Consider the following 17,894-nt stretch of genomic DNA (forward strand, 5'->3'; position numbering starts at 1 on the left):
CCGTTGCGAGATGTCTGCAAGTTGCAGGGTGTGGGTCCCATTAATTGCTTAATCTCACAACTCGCAAACGGTTTAACGTTAATTTTATTTAGAGAGGCGTAGCGCTGTTTTAAATACATTGTTACCTCAGAAAACTGTAGCAACACGACACACTCTGATAGCTGGCAACAAACGGCCACATTCTCTCCCGCATTGCCTTGTGGGAGCATCAGTACTGATGAAGTTATTTTAGTTTTTCCTCCGGTTCCGATGACTTCATCAGTACCGATGATCCCACAAGGCCATGCGGGAGGGAATGTGGCAATTTGTTGCCAGCTATCAGAGTGCGTCGTGTTGCGACGTACACCTACGTCATCGGAACCGGAAAGGGTCAACTTGCAAGAATCTCTCAAACTAAAAATGTGCCACCAGTCTTCACTTAAAATCTGTTAGTCGGGATTGAATACGGCACCCGTTAGCCTGTTGCTTGGCCTCTTCTGGACCAGAAGGCGCAGTCCATTAAAGATGTATTCATAAATGGCTGTGTTGTAAGACAAAAGGGCCTCCCTGAGAGTTTTCTTACAGACCAGGGCAGGATTTTGCTTCCCAATCGGTGGACGTATGCATGCAATATTCTAGGTACAAAAAATGTTTCAATCTCCCCATACCATTCTTCAGAGAGATGGGATGGCCGAATGACTAAACTGCCATGCCAAGTCACATGGTTATGCCAAGCAAACTGAGATGTGTGTGTCCTCGCTGTCCTTGCAGCATATTGTCTTCGCTCCACATGCAGCGCAAGAGTTCACCCCCCTTATGTATGCTTGGGATCCTACACAACCAATAAAAAACACATTTGAGCAGCATTCCCTCACACAACAGACGTCTTGGCTGGCATCCTTCGACCATTCCTTGTCACACGTCACACGGGATGAGAGACCACTCTTGCAATATCCGGCGTCTGCCCAAACCACCAATTCATGAGTTTGAGCAAAAGTCATATTTGGCCTCGGCCTCGATAGTCAATGACTTAGTGTGGTTACATCCGCAGCTGCCCACTGACATCCGGTAAATTGCATAGACCAACGGCAGGACCCTGTAAGGCCGCAATGTGGTCGCTGTCATTGGTTCATCCATCCTTGACGTCTGAAATGGTATGTCCATCAGATACTCTTCAACTTTCATCATCCACATCTGGAGGTTCACCAGATTTATCCAGGGTCCCCATCCGTCACATATCTGGCCATGAAGTTGCCAATTTCAACCAGCTCCGTTTCCTTCCACGGACCACCATAGGCGTTTTGTCGCTAATCTTCCGATAGCAGTTCCGGAATGAAGGGTCCTGCCATTGTGTTCGCCTTGGGTTGGTTGTTGTGTTGTTCTCCCCCTGTGATGTCGCGTTGCGGATGTCGGACTGTGCAGGGATGCTGTGGACTCCCCTAATGGAACATCTTCACTGGTTAGAAACATTTAGGCTGGCCTGCCTATGAACCATCCTGGGTTTAACCAGGCTGGATTGTGTGAGGAGCTCACAATTCCTTTAAAGATTTGGACAAAATCCCCATCGGTGAGCTCTGGCAGGCAAGGCTGCGTTGGCTGGGTCATGTAGCCCGCATGCCCAGCCACCACATGCCTAAGCAGATTTTGTACGGCCGGATAGAGGGGGCTAAACGGGCGTGGCACGGGCTAGAAAAGAGATGGAGTGATGTGGTACAAGAGGATGTAGAGTTGAGTGGACTTGCTAATGACTGGTACCAGCGGAGACTCGTGAAGGATGCTCCTAGGCAGTTAGAGGCAGTCGCCCTCCAGCCACAATTGAGGGCAGAGGAGCAATGCTCACAGCAATGAGCGGGGAGCCGGTCAGCTAAAACACATCAAGTTGGCACAATAGGAGGCATAGGTGGTGCATTGGCCAGTCATCTCAGTCGATCCATGGCAGAGGTCGCAAACGGGTTTTGATTCCTTACCCGTACCCGGCCACACCAGGGTCGCAAATGGGTACCCGGCCATACCCGTACCCTACCCGTACCCGGCCGGGTACGGGTAGGGTACGGGTATCGGGTACCTTATTGCGACCTCTGGGATGAAGCCATGTTGCAGGCGGGGGTGGGTTGATTCTAGGAACTTGAATTGTGAGAAGAGACAAGACGTTGGGAAGTGAGTGACAAACAGTTACCAGTGACTAACGGTCTACCCGTACCCGTACCTGGCCGCACCAGGGTCGCAAACGGGTACCCGTACCCGGCCGGGTACGGGTAGCCGGGTATTGGGTAGGGTATGGGTATCGGGTACCCGGTTGTGACCTCTGATCCATGGCAACTGGGTGTGCCCCGTGACCTGCCAGTGGGCGTTCGTCACTTCACGTGGCCTTAACGTGCACATAGCCTGGCAAAAGTGCCGTAGTGGCGTCACCACCACTTAATGGCGAATGGCGGTTGTTGTTGGGATGCTATGGAGTTCAATTATTTTTGGTTGCTGTATTATTTGTTTTATCTCTTTGTTTTTCTTTCTCCAAATCCATGTGGGTGTAATAAAGGACTCTTTCACTGTGTCTGTCTCCGTTGTCCTTTGTTTGGGTTCTTACAACTTTGCCCCACACGGCCCTCGCTCAGAGCCTTCCGCTTGGCAGCTTGACAGCTGCCGTCGCTCACGTAGCCTTTTCTCCCCGCTCCCGATGCAGCTCCGCTGCTGGCTTCCCTCTTAGCCTCTTCGCCTTTGTGCAGTCTCTCAGCTGCTCTCTCTGCAGCCCCACCGCTGCTCTCCGTCTCCCCCGTGCTTGGACACCGCTGGCCAACGGTGCCGAGTCCCATCCTGTGGCGATCGCGCCACTCTCCACCCTCTGCCCTGCGTGGCCTCCTCCCGTCTTTATTCTTACACTCTCCTCCCGTCTCTTCCGGTTACCGCCCTTAAGAGCTTTCCCCTCTCCCCCACGTGACCTAACCCCTCCCCCCGTTACGTCATATCCGCGAGGCCGTTTACGCCCGCATTACACCACCCTCCCCCGTGGAGAAAATTCCAGCCGTCCTCGGCTGAACAACAACAACAAGTAATGCGAGCGACCACCAACCATCAGACATGCAAGGATAACGAAGCATACAATAAATATAACAATAACAACAAGAACAGCATAAATCAACGAAAAGTAAGGGACTTCGACCGCGTGCGGGTCGCCGGCCCGTCCCGGACAGGCAGCGGCCCCCCTGCAGACCGAGAACGCGACGGGGTTTTAGGAGCGACAGGATCAAGACTGCCTGTCGCTATTGGAGGCCCCGCCAACGCCACGGTCCCGTTTTCCCGAAGGACCAGAGTCCGGGGTGTCCCGCAATCGTGTCTGCGGCGGGGTCGGAAGGGCGGCGGAGCTCGGCGTCCCCACAGCCGTGGTAGGCCCACCCCGAGCAGAGTCCCCTGTCTCCTGCAGTGTCACGGCCGGCTTGTCTGTAAAAGGCACGACAGGCGCTCTTGCAGGGTCAACAGGCACAGGCAAGGGTGCGTCGGCAGCAACAGACACCGGCAAGGCAACATCAGGAGATGACGCATCCGTTCGAGGGGCCACGTATGGTTTCAAGCGAGACGTGTGGACGTACCAACGCCGAGATTCGAACCGAACGCGTGCAGACTGTGGGTTGGGAACCTCGATGAGCCGAATAGGCCCTTGCCATGGTTTATGTAATTTAGGGGAGGTCCCTGGCCGCACCTGTGGGCAATGCAGCCAGGCCATGTCCCCCACCTTCCAGGGGCACTTCCCCTTAGAGCGTCGAGCGCACCGTTCGTTCCGGGCCTGGGCTTTGGCCATAGCCATGCGGGCCCCTTCCCGCGCCTCAGTGACGCGGCGAACGGTGTCCTGAATATAATCAGGAAGAGGCTTAATAGGTCCCCTCGCTCCTGTTCCCAACTGCACATCCATCGGCGGCACGTTTTCGCGACCGTACATAAGAAAAAACGGCGAATAACCTGTAAACGCATGCGGCGTCATCCGGTATGCCGAGAGTACCCCAGGGATATGCAAATCCCAATCCGCTTGTTTTTCATTCACCGTGTGACACAGCATGGCGGACAGAGTCCGATTCAGCCGTTCAACCATACCATCCGTCTGCGGGTGGTAGGGAGATGTCCGGATCTTTTTAGTTCCCAGAGCCGCGCACACTGCCCCCAACAACTTGGAAGAAAAATTCCGGCCCTGATCCATGAGGAGCCTCTCCGGCGCCCCCTTGTCCATAACGTACCCGAATATAAAGGCGTCCGTAATGGACGCCGCCGACTGGTCGGGCAAGGGCCAGGCCATCGGCCAGCGGGAGAGGTACTCCACCCCAACTAGCAAGTATTTATTACCTTTAGCGGTTGGCGGGAAGGGTCCCAAAATATCTAACTCCACCAGCTCATTAACTCGAGACACCCGAATAGACTGTATTGGCGGCACATATGGGTGTTTAGGCGGCTTCCGCCGGGCACAATCGGGACACGCGCGAACGTGCCCGACGACATCCGTCGTCATGCCGTGCCAAAAGTAATCTCGCTGCAACGTCAATAGGGTATTCTGCACCCCCAGATATAACAGTGTGTCGCAATGCAGAGTCCTTATCAATTCGTACCGCAAGGATGCCGGTACAACAAGACGCCAGCGTTCCTGTAACCCTTCCCTCCACATCAGCAGTCTGTCGTGGAGAGCGGTTCCCGGCGTTCCCCCGGAACCCGGTCCCCCACTCTCCTTCGCAGCCCGACTCCGCAGGGTCCCCAATGAATCGTCCAGCATTTGTTCCCGAATCCATACAGCCCTTGGAAGGTTCAAAATCCCATCGGCCGGTCCCGGCCCCACTGGAGCCTCAGGCACCTCGACCGCTAACGCAACAGGCCGAGGGGGCTGCTGGATCGGCGCACACCTATTGCTGCGGCAACCTAGAGAGCGCGTCCGCATTCACGTGACGCACCCCCTTCCGATGATGAATTTGGAAGGAAAACTCCTGCAGCGTGTCCAACCATCGCGCCAACTGGCCGGATGGTTGGTCCACCTTCGGAGCTGCAAAGCCGCATGATCCGCGCGCACAATAAACGAACGGCCGTAGAGATACGGTCGAAATTGGCGGAGAAAGTAGACAATAGCCAAAAGTTCCCGGCGAGTGACGCAGTAGCGGGTTTCGGCGGGAGACAAAACCCGGCTACCGTACGCCACCACGCGCTCCACACCGCCTTTGGACTGTGACAACACGGCCCCAATGCCCGTGTCACTCGCGTCCGTATCCAGAATGAAGGGGTGATCAAAATCTGGATAATCCAACGTCAGCGCCGTAGCCAACCGATCGCGCAGGACTTGAAACGCCACCTCCTCCAGCGGTCCCCAATCAAATTTTCGTCCTTTACCCGTAAAGAGGTGCAGAGGCCTCGCGATCGTTGCAAAATTGGGAACAAACCTATGATAATATGAGGCAGACCCCAAAAAGCGACGCACATCCCCCCACCGTGGCCGGGGTTGGCCAGTCACGGACGCACGCCGTCTTGTCCGGATCCGTGGCAACCCCGTCCGCACTAACGATATGTCCCAAATAGCGCACGGACCGTTGCAGTAGGTGACATTTCTTAGGTTTAAATTTCAAATTGGCGGAGCGCATCCTGGCGGACACCGCCTCCAACCTCAGTAAATGTTCGTCAAATGTGCGGCTGAAGACGATAATATCGTCTAAATATATCAGACATGTCTCCCACTGCAACCCCGTTAATACCAGTTTCATCAACCTCTGAAATGTGGCGGGGGCAGCATTCAACCCCATCGGAAGACAATTAAATTGAAATAACCCCTGCGGCGTACGGAAAAGAGTATTTTCCCGCGAGGACTCATCGAGGGGAAGCTGCCAGAATCCCGAAGAGAGATCCAGCGTCGAAAAGAACTTCGCCCCCGACAAGGCATCGAGGGAATCGTCCATACGCGGCAGGGGGTACGCATCTGCCACGGACACTTTATTTAATTTCCGAAAATCCACGCAAAATCGCAATTTCCCATCTTTCTTTTTAACCAAGACAACAGGCGCGCCCCATGAGCTGTTAGATGGAGATATTATGTCCGCAGCCAACATGTCATCCACTGCCCCTCGAACATGATCTCGCTTCGCCGGGCTCATCCGATGCAAGTTCAACCGAATAGGAGCAGCGTCCCCTGTGTCAATATGATGGGAAAGCAGGGAGGTGCGTCCCAAATCCAGATCGTCGGAGCTAAACACATCGGAATAACTCAACAATAGCGCGCGAAGCGCGGAACGTTGTTCCCCGGAAAGGGAAGAATTTTCTCCGCACAATTCGGCGATCCAGCGATTATCTGGGGCCGTAAAGGCCGAAACACCGGCAACCATCTCCCGACGGCCCAGATAGTCCTGGAACGTAAACGCTGTAGTGGCATGTGCCACATCCGTTCCAGCCGGTACACACACATTTTCCGTACTCCCATTAAGCACCTGCAAAAATGGCTGCTGGTCCAGCCGGATAATAGTCTGTGCCCCGACGAGCGCCGATCCGCCCGTTATAGTAGCGGACGGCGATAACAAAACTCCAGTTGCTCCCTCCCGACCAGGTACAGGTTTCCGATATCGCAAGGGGATAAGCATCTGTGAGCCAGGTGGAATGTCAACAGATACCTCGGACAGCGCCTGCACCTGGCCGACCGGACCAGGTCACCCCCATCACCCCCAGGGCGACGGCAGAAATGTAATTTTTCGACCCCCCGGTAATTCGATACAGTTTTGATTAATTCTAATTAGAATGGGCATTTTGGCCAGAAAATCAGTTCTCAACAAACACGGAACCGCAAGGGACCTCGAGATTAACACAATTCCCGAGGCCGACACTCCCCCGATAGATATATTGGCGTCCACCTGGCCCACAATGCCCATACTACCCCCGTTCGCCGCAACACAGGAATCGTAAACCGGACGCACGGCCTCTGATGGGATGCCCAACAGATGGAAAATTGCACGTCAACCCCCTGTATAGAACCCGGTACAGTGGACGAACCAGTAGCGGCCGCGACGACCCGCCGTGCCAATTTACGCCACTGCGTTACTGAGCGACATGGCCCAGTCGATGGCCTCCCGTTATTAACAACACCCGGATCGCGCGGCAATGGTGATGAATGAGGTGTCAAGCCTTGCCGGGTGTCTGGTGCGCACCGACTTGCCTGTCCAGGAGGGTCCTTCCGCGGCACGTCTGCTGTCGAGGCCTCCTGCTGGGGTGGTCCTGGGATACGGGCCCAGCAGTCCCTGGCGTAATGGCCCTTACGACCGCAGCGGAAGCACTCGATGTCGTTGCGCCGCGCCATAGGCCCCCCATCCCGACGCTCCCGCGTCGGCGGCGCAGATCGCGGCCCCGGTCCACCGCGAGCCGACCACTGCGCAGAGGCGGCTGTCAGCTCCTGCGGGCCTCCCCCCGTCAGGAACGTACACCGCCTTCTTGGGATCCCAACCCACAGCACCTCGACGATGGCCCCCCCCCGTCCACGCTGTGACTTGCTTCCAGCGGCGTAGATTAAACTGGGCATCAAGACACTTTGCGGCTGCCCGGGATGTCAGCTTCTCATGGCCACACACCGGCATAGGGATCCCCAAATCCCGGGACAGCTCGAGCATTTTGCCTAAAATGAGGGGTTCGAGTAGGTCAAGCTCCGTCTCCGGGTATGCAGCCATGGCTAACTCCAAGACAGCACCCCTGTATGCCAACGGCGACTCCTCGGGTGCTCACTGGCGTTGAACGAACCGGCGGTGAGCATCATCCGGCGGCTCGTACGCATCCGCCATCTCGTCAAAAACTCCTCTCAACGTTTTCTTTTTCTCGGCCTTTATGGAACGGAAGAATCGCACCGACTCGTCGTCGAGAAGAGTTGGCAGAACTTCCAGGGCCTCTGCGTCAGTCCACCTGGCGGAGCACACCGCCGCCAAAAATCTGCAGGCGAAAGCACTCCAGTCGCCACCGATGGAGAATTCTTTAACAGTTGTCAAATGACGGCTGCGACTCCTTGCTGCGCCGTCCTCAGCAGGTGACTCGTCGCGTGGCATATTCAAAATGGCGTCGCACCGCAACGTGTCCAAAATGGCGGCCCCCCGCCGCGGAGGGCGCAAGATGGCGGCTTCCCGCCGTTCTTCCCCTGCCACGCCCAAGATGGCGTCTTCGTGCCGCGTGGCAGATGGCGCTGGCAGCGCAGGCAAGACTGAGGCCTGCGGATCACCCCCGGGCCTCCCCGACGCCGTCGCCGGCGTGACGAGGTCGCACAGTTGCGCCAGCACGGTTTTCAAGGTCTCCAGCTGCACCGCCATCTGCCTCCATCGTAAGTCAGCGTCCTCCGGCGCAGACGGGTCCACCGACGCGGCGATATCTTGAACACCCGGACCCGTACTCGTTCCCGCTCGGATCTCCTCCTCCATCGCAGGCAGGTCCACCGCCTGAGGAAGGTCGTCGTCGTCGGATGATGTAGCAGACGATGGTGCAGGAATATTCTTTCTTCTGAGCTGTTTTGACATGCCGTTTCACTTCTGACACCAATGTAATAAAGGACTCTTTCACTGTGTGTCTCCGTTGTCCTTTATTTGGGTTCTTACAACTTTGCCCCACACGGCCCTCGCTCAGAGCCTTCCGCTTGGCAGCTTGACAGCTGCTATCGCTCACGTAGCCTTTTCTCCCCGCTCCCGATGCAGCTCCGCTGCTGGCTTCCCTCTTAGCCTCTCCGCCTTTGTGCAGTCTCTCAGCTGCTCTCTCTGCAGCCCCACCGCTGCTCTCCGTCTCCCCCGTGCCCGGACACCGCTGGCCAACGGTGCCGAGTCCCGTCCTGTGGCGATCGCGCCACTCTCCACCCTCTGCCCTGCGTGGCCTCCTCCCGTCTTTATTCTTACACTCTTCTCCTGTCTCTTCCGGTTAACGCCCTTAAGAGCTTTCCCCTCTCCCCCACGTGACCTAACCCCTCCCCCCGTTACGTCATATCCACGAGGCTGTTTACGCCCGCATTACATGGGTATTCGTGTTCTGTGCTATCTGTTTTCACAGTTGCGTCAGGCTGGGGGCTTGGGATGAATGGTAAATGAGGCTGTTAGAGCCGAGGATGGCTTATTCTCAAAAAAGTGGGGAGGGGGTGATGTGAGGGTCATGTAAAGACACTAACGTTAATTAATTAATTGCTCTATACTTGCTGGGAAGCAGGGCATGGTTGAGGGGTGCAAATGGGGGTGAGAGATGGGAAGACAGGATGACGAGGTTGAGGGATGGTAGGGGTAGGTGAGGGGGAAAGACAGTATTTGGAGGAGGATGACATTTTAGAAGTTTCAGGAAGGAACGGGCAAAAGAGGATAAAAAGGGGACTTCGAGAGAGCTCGTGGTCTGTCAGCAGTGAAGCTTCCTACGAGCATTCTGCATGCATTGTTGTGATTGGTGGAATCGATCGTCCAGGTGAATTTTTTTATTAAAATAAATCTCCCGCGCTCTCCCCTGGCTGCTGATTGGCTGCGAGTTTGTTCATGATGAGGCTACACCGACTCCGCACAATTAATTATGCCAGAACCCTACGCGTGAAGTTGGCATACACCACAACTCCTTGCTCTATGCCTTAATGAAACCCCACGAACCAGGGTGGTGATAGCCCCCTAGCCAGCACTGCATTTGACCTTTTCTAGCAGTCTGTGTTTTACAGCATCGCGCACTTTCAGATGCGCTTCTGCGGCCATCTGGAACACTTCCTTCCGATAATGGGCAGCCACTGGAGCTATGCACTTATAAATCGTCTAGATTAAAAACATTTCTTTACAACGACTTTTTGTGTTTAGTTTGTCCTTCCCCCACACCTCCGATTAGCATGGTTGGCAGCATATGGTGCGAAATAAGTTCAACATCAAACGTATAATATTTCTATTCCTGCCAATGACTTAACTCCGAAAAGTATGCGTACCTTCAAGCTAACAAAGACAAAAAAGAATAATAATTTAGAATTTGTAATGTGCACAGACAGAATTAGCACCGATAATTTCCCGAGTTCTTCGGTCCTACATTTGGACGTTTGGCCAATTCCACTCATGAGTGTGTATACAAGACGGAGGAAAGCGGAGCACCCGGAGAAAACTCAATCACGCACGGGGGCTAACACTCAATCCCCGTGTGTGCGTGTTGTGACCAATAGAAAATGGGGGGTGGGTTAAGGACAGGTCGGAATAACCGAGACGGAGGGTGGCAGGTGACGGAGGGACAAATGTCGCAGGTGTTTCGGCAGGAGTTGCTATGGCGGGAGTTGCTACGGGAATCAAATCCCAATTGTTGACAACGCCCATGAGGTGAGGTGGGGGGAGTAGTCCACCAGGGACGTGGTGGGAGTTACTAAAGGAAGGCAGAGGGGAGAGATGTGACGAGATGGGCAGACTCATGATATTTATACTGCAGGAAACCGATTAGCTATGAAGCTCTTTTTCACAGGGCGGGTCAGAACGTTACAACAACAATACAAAAATTCTAGATTTGAAGCTTTCGTGACTGCAAGGATTCATATTGTTAGGTTTTTTCGGTAAAGTCACGTAGGTAAAACATTAAAATTAATAAAAGTAAAATAAAATAAAAATCACGACGTTTCGGAGGCAACACAAGCAAAGTATCGGAAAGGTAAACAAATCACTTAAAATATAGATATAACTAAATAATGTTTTATTTTAGCAGGTAAAGCACACTGAGGTATTAACTTTCAGTAGCGACCTGGTTATCACAAATGACAGCTTAACACGATCTAACCCAAAAAACCTCTTATCAACGAGGTGGGTTATTATCATCACGTGCAACACACAACGACGACGAAGAACGGGTGGGGTGAGTGGCGAGGCGCAGGTGGATGTCCCAGCGGCCAGGCCACGGGACTCGTCTGGGGCAAGAGTCGAGCGAGCCCCGAGAGCAGTGGTGCTTAAACTTTTTTGCAGCCTTGCACCCCTTTCGTTCTTAATCGTTAAAACATGCACCATGTTAATACATCGGTTTTATGAAACAACGTAGTTGTACTTACGTGCCCGTTCTTAGTTTGTGTTTCGATGAGTTGCCTTCTATAAGAATCAGGCATGTCTCGCTCCCCCAGAAAGGGCATCTCGACCCACAGAGGATGCGCGCAGCCCAGGTTAGAAACCACTGCTCGAGAGAACCTGCAGCGCAGACTCGACGGAGACCTCGGTCAGAGGGCTCGTGTGTGAGCTGCACTCCACCTATCCGTACTGCGATACAGAGTAAACTCGCAACACACGTAGACACACGTAGTGTCCATTGCTGTTATTATTTCATTGCTGGCATAAAACAGTTGGATTTTATTAATAAATTGCTGGCCACCTGAACTCTTGCTTCCGGGTGGTCAATCCAAACTCACTGTACCGCCATACCCTGCACATTTCGGAGATGGCAGCCTCGACGCGCATGGGCAGCGAGGGGAGTTTTCACGATAGTCTTTTGTGATCCACCAACCCTTGCCGCACACTCACAGTGCTACATCACGGGTGCATGGCATGGTCACCAACATCCGGCAAATTTGATTTGTTTACGAAACTAGTTTTGGAAAGAGCCTCCACTTGCGGCTGCTTTTCCTCAAGGGGCACATTTGCTGGGAGAGCAGCGCGCGGCTTCCGGCGCTTATGTAAGTCAGATGTTGCGCCTCACCCCCCGACTCCGCATTCCGCTGAGATGTCATAGGCACCAGCAGAAGTCCTCCTCATCGCATGCGCTATCTACATTCTTTGAAAACCCCAGATGCTGACGCGCGCAAAGTGAAAATGAGCGAGAGTTGAAGATTCCCAGCCAGCAAAAGTATGTGCACTGGAATAACGCTTACAAAAATAATCGTCTGTTTTGTTTTATTTTCTCCATACTTCCAACTGTGGCATCGTCGCCGTATCACTAAACGATACGACTCGAGAGTCTCAAATACTCTTTCAGGGGGATCCTGCATTCGTATACTTGGCCACGTCTTTGTGTAAGCATTTGGCCACACGTGGGAATGAACTAAGAGCTACAGATGATGAGTAAAACATGAATTTCAATGATTAATTCCACGTGAAATCAAGTGACCCCCCTGTCCTTCCGGTAATGGGTGTATGATCGCCACACCTGGGCATACAACTGTATTTAAAGTTAGACATTTCCCACATGTACACGAGTGCAGCTTCAAAAAATGTCGCTTTTATTTCACCGGGTAGTTTTGTTCATTGGTTGTGTTCAGTTGTTACTGATGTGGATTTCCCATTCGGTAATCACATTTTCTTAAGTCTTTGAGTTGGTGGTCTAAACTATTGTGCTTCTCAGCCGTTTTATTCCGTAGTACACTTTCGAGCTTGCTCGATCTTCACGCAAACACCGAACCCAGACATACCCGTGGGCCCAGGTGGGGGGGGGGGTAGAAGCTGATAGATCATTCACAATCCCTGGTTTATCTTGTCGAGAACATGAAATCAAGTGGTGCCAATATCCGTGACAAGAATTTTCCCACTGCGAGAGCATATCTGTGTCTCCTTGTTTGACTGTGTGTGTCTCACGTGTATGTATTTGTGTTTGAGTCTGTGTGGGGTGCAGTAGTGTCGCGGCTCTCGCGCTGCACTACGAACCCAGCCCTCCAGAGTTCGATTCCCGCTCACGGCCAACACCAGTGACGATTATCTGAGCCGGTCCTGGGCATCCTCTAGGTCGACTCAGCTTCAAATTAGTATCTGGTGCGGTGCGTAAATATTGCCACTTGGGGGACAAAGGCGCCCGGGCGTGGTGCTGGCCACCACGCCCGGAACGGCACACGAGGAGGTGGGTGCGCCAACAATCTGTGAAGGCTATACGGGGGGGGTTACTCTTTGGTTCTTTCGGTAAAGTCACGTATAAAGATTAAATAATAAATTAAATACTAGCATACGACGTTTCGATTGCAACACAAGCAATCATCATCAGGTATAAATGAAATAGAAACACAAATCTAGTATACTTATAAATGTAATGTAATACAACAGAGAGTCGGATAACATAACAGTCAACACACTCAACACCCGACCTGGTTGATTACGTTCTTCCTGAGAATGCTAAATTTTGAGAGAGAGATAAAACACAGAACCAAAGACATATAGACAGACATATAAGCAGACAGATATCACAGAGATACATAGAGAGAGAACAAACATAGGCACACAGAGAAACCACGCCTATGTGTCGAGGCCTTAAATAGAGAGAGCGGGCGGGGGCGGAGAGAGAGGGAGGGGTTAGAGAAATTAGCATGTCAATGAGTAGCACGGTGAGTGGTACGGTGCGAAAGCTTGAAAAAATTTGGAGACAGGGAGAGAGACACACTAAATTAAATAACCTAGCAAAATTTCGAAATGTAATGTAATGCAACACAGAGAGACGGTCAACACACAATTAACGCATAGCCTGGTTGATTACGTTTTTCAAAGATTTCTAAGTTAGAAGTTAAGTGTGAAATTTTAAAGAGAGACATTCTCAGGAAGAACGTAATCAACCAGGTAGGGTGTTGACTGTTATCTTATCCGACTCTCTGTTGTATTACATTACATTTATAAGTATACTAGATTTGTGTTTCTATTTAATTTATACCTGATGATGATTGCTTGTGTTGCAATCGAAACGTCGTATGCTAGTATTTAATTAATTATTTGATCTTTATACGTGACTTTACCGAAAGAACCAAAGAGTAATTCCTGCAGTCACGAAAGCTCCAAATTAAATATACGGGGGGTATTTGTCTTTGTGTCTGTGTATATAAATGTGTGACGGAGCGAGTTTCAAATCGCCCCCACGAGAGCCAATATACGAAGTGTTAGTAACGGCACTGGGGGGTGAAGGTGACATGGGAAAAAACACATAAATCCTGCAGGGGCGTGGGTTAAAACCACGCCAATGCTGCAACTGCAAAGGAAGGGCAAACTGGCTGAAAGGTGAGGGAGAGGCACGTGAGAGACACGTGGGGAGGAGAAACAACCACCGGGTTGGAGTCGTTCCGAAAACGAAGCTTCCATCATGGCTGAGACCTCTCACCAGCTGAGGTGTTCAACCCAGAAAAACATGGGACATGCTGCTCCAGTGCTAAAGAACTCCAGTTATATACCAGTCACTCCAAGAATAATAAGTTCCTGACGCGATCAAATCAATCCACTCCACTGTAGTAAGTGCGTGGGCTAAGTCAGGGAGCACGTGGCCTCGCAGCATTCCTGTGACCAGGACTTCGGTCGCGGAGCCAGGAGCTGCACGGACTGCAAAGGCAAAGATCAGGTGCACGGTGGAACAAGGCGGACCTTTGACACCAGGGGATCTCATCAAACCTGACACTAATACTGCACGATACTTCGTCGTTAGGTGCCGTCCATAAATGACGTCACGCGATTTTGGATGATTTTTGACCCCCCCCCCTTGTCACACGACGTCACAAACAGTCAGACCCCCCCTCAAATATGACGTCACAAAGCTCTATTTCCCCCCCGCCCCCAAATAAACATGCTTCAAATCGCTTTAAACTATTGTCATTGTAGTGCGTATTTAATGTGGCGCTGCACTCTAATGTTGTATGAGAAAAATTTATTTTAAAAAGTACATTTGATTAAGTAGAACGTGTTGTCTATATTTATTTAAAGTTGCGTATTTTGATGTGACGTCACACATCATGTCTGACCCCCCCCCCTAGGTGCATGACGTCATTTATGGACGGCTCCTTAAGTCATCAAAACGGGACAATACGGGGGCAGTCTACATCCCATATCCACGGTACCCAGACGCCAGGATTATTGTGGTGGTCGCGTCGCTAAAATTATTTGCGGTGAGTACCATGTCTTCAATAATATCGGCGCTACGCCTCTGTAAATAAAATTAATACTGAACCGCTTGCGCGTTCCGAGATTCAATGGTGAACGGGACACCCACCCTGCAAATTGCAGACGTCTCGCAATGAGTAAGGGTTCATATCTCGTGTGTTGCGATGCAGAGACCGCACATAGATGTTGAGGTAGAAACAAGTGCAGCGACTCAAACCTGTAGAAACAGTACAGACCCACCTTCCGTTAAGTTCATAATCTCTGCTCTTTAAATACTAAACATTTCTATGAGGTCTTGGAGGAGGCAAAACACCTCAGCTCAAACAACATCACAAGACAAGGTGGGGGTTGGGGGTTGACCCTGCTGGTGCTGCTGTGCCTCAAACATTGGAGGAAGTAGCCACTCCTTGTGAGTGGTTGGCTGATGTGCCATCTCTTGAGGAAGTGCGAAGGGCGATCCAGAGCTTGAAACCAGGTAAAGCACCGGGTGGAGATGATCTCTCAAATTAACTTGTGAGGGAGGGTGGCGTGTGTGTGCCGATTGCCGTATGTGACATCATAACAAGGGTCGAAACTTTTCAAATGTGGTTTTGTTACCAGTTAAGGCCCACTTAGCTATGTCGCTCTTCTTCATAGGCGACCTGGCCATCACAAATGATAGTCTAACGAAGTAGCTTATCAAGTGTAAATTTAGAGTAGCCAGATACTCTAAACGCATGTTTATAAATGTGGAGGAAATAAACCGGAGAGCCCGGAGAAAAATCCACGCGACCACGGGGAGAGAGACATGCAATCTCCAAATATACAGGCATCAGGGTCGGGATCGAATACACGACCTGTATACCAGGTGAAGTAGTTAACATCACTGAGAAATATCTATTTAAACAAAATGTAGAAGTGTAATGCGAGCAAGGACAGGGTGGGCGCTGCCTCCGCACCACTCACACAGGCCGGTGTATTGGAGAGGCGGAGCCTGGTCGTCGGGGTGAGTGGGGGCGGAGACAAGGGCAGGATGAGAAGTTGGAGTTTGGGTCACGTGAGAGAGGGGATATCAGGGAGAGACGGAGGAGGAGCTGGGAGGAGAAGAGAGTGAATGACAGAGGGGAGCCACGCTGGCGGTGAGGGGAGAAGTGGCGCCATTGCCACGTTGTTGGGCCCGATAGGCGGACTGGGGTGAAGTGTGCGTGGGCAGCGGAGCGAGCGGGTGCGCACGGGAGAGAGAGAGAGCCAGAGCGGGTGTGGGGTACCCGACGGGCGGTGTGGCCCGAGCGGGTGAGGAAGAGCATACGGAGGGGCCGGAGGTGACGGCGTGGCGAGAGCTACACGGAGTGTGCGCGGGCGTACGGCGACGGAGAGAGAGAGAGAGCCACACGGAGCGTGCGCGGCGCGCACGGCGAGGGTCGGTGGAGGAAGAGCGGGTGAAAGGAAAAGAACCCAATAAAGGACCAACGGAGAGTGACAACGTGTGAAGGAGTCCTTTATTACACTGGTGTCAAAAGTTAACCAAGATGTCTAAGCATCTTAAGAAGAAGAACGTACCTGCACCATCCTTGGACAACGAAGATGAGCTTCGAATTGAAGAGGCGTTCCCGATGATGGAAGGAGTGGGCGGAGTGCGGACGGGCGACACGCCGGGGGTGCAAGAAATCGTCGGTGCGCTGGGGCCGTCTGCTTCGACGGGCGCCGAGGAAGGCTGGCGGCACGTGACTCAACTCGAGTTGCTGCGGGCCACGCTGACACAACTGTGCGCCCTGGTGACGATGGCGGTGAGGCCGGATCGCCCGAGTGGGGAGACGTCCGCCATTGGGGCCCACGCGACGCTTCCCGCCCTCTCCGCCACGCGGCAAGACGCCGCCATCTTGGGCGGGGCCGCGGGCGAAGCGCGGGAAGCCGCCATCTTGTCACCGCGGGAAGCCGCCATCTTGTCACCGCGGGAGGCCGCCATCTTGGCTATGCGGGAGGACGCTGTCGTGTCGCCACCGCGTCAAACACCATCGGCGGAGTACGGCAACTCGGGGTCCCGCAGCCATCGGCTGACGACGCTCAAGGAATTCTCCATTGGCGGTGACTGGAGTGCGTTTGCCTGCCGCTTTGAGGCGGCAGTCCGCTCGGCAAAATGGACGGATGCGGAGGCTCTAGAAGTCCTGCCGACGCTTCTGGATGACGAATCGGTCAGGTTTTTCCGTTCCATTAAAGCCGCGAGAAAGACTACGCTGAAGGCTGTATTTGAAGAGATGGCGGAAGCGTATGAGCCCCCCGACAATGCCCATCGCAGGTTTATTCATCGGCAACGGGCTCCGGAGGAATCTCCCGTCGCTTACCAGGCTGCCGTCTTGGAATTGGCTATGGCCGCATACCCGGACACAGAGCCTGACTTGCTAGAGCCTTTGATTTTAGGAAAAATGTTGTAGCTGTCCAGGGATTTGGGCATACCCATGCCTGTGTGCGGCCATGAACAACTGACTTCCCGGATAGCGGCTAAGTGCCTGGACGCGCAATTCAACCTGCGCCGTTGGAAGCAGGTAACAGCCTGGATGGGGAGCCCCAAGATCGAGGGAGGTGCTGCGGGATGGGACCCGTCCAAGGCCGTGTACGTGCCGGACGAGAGGGGGCCTGCGGAGTTGACGGCAGCCGCGACCCAGCCGCCTACTCGCGGGGGTGCGGAGTTGGGGCCGGGGCCACCGTTACGAGATCGCCAGGACAGGGGGGGCGCCGGACGGTGGCCCGACCTGTTGTGCTTCCGCTGTGGCCGTCGGGGCCATTTCGCCAGGGAATGTTGGGCTCGTCCTCGCCCGCCGCTCCAGCAGGAGGCCCCTGCCAAGGAGGCGACGCGTCAAGAACAACCACGACAGGCAAGTCGGTATGCATCAGACACCCGGCAGGGCCTGTCACCTCATGCATCACTTTCGCCGCAGGGTCCGGATAATTGTTACTGGCGGGGGAAGGCTGGAAGGGCCGCGTCGCTCGCTGACACAGTGGCTTAAATTGGCACGGAGGGTGGTTGCGGCCACTACCGGGTCGTCCACTGTGCCGGGTTCCATCCAAGGGGTGGACATGCGTATTTTGGTGGACTCGGGTGCGTCCGCGACCATTATCTCAGATGTTATATTTCACCTCCTGTCCATTCCTCCAGAG

Source organism: Lampetra fluviatilis, chromosome 21 (assembly GCF_964198595.1).
Source record: "Lampetra fluviatilis chromosome 21, kcLamFluv1.1, whole genome shotgun sequence".
NCBI classification, from domain to species: Eukaryota; Metazoa; Chordata; class Hyperoartia; order Petromyzontiformes; family Petromyzontidae; genus Lampetra; species Lampetra fluviatilis.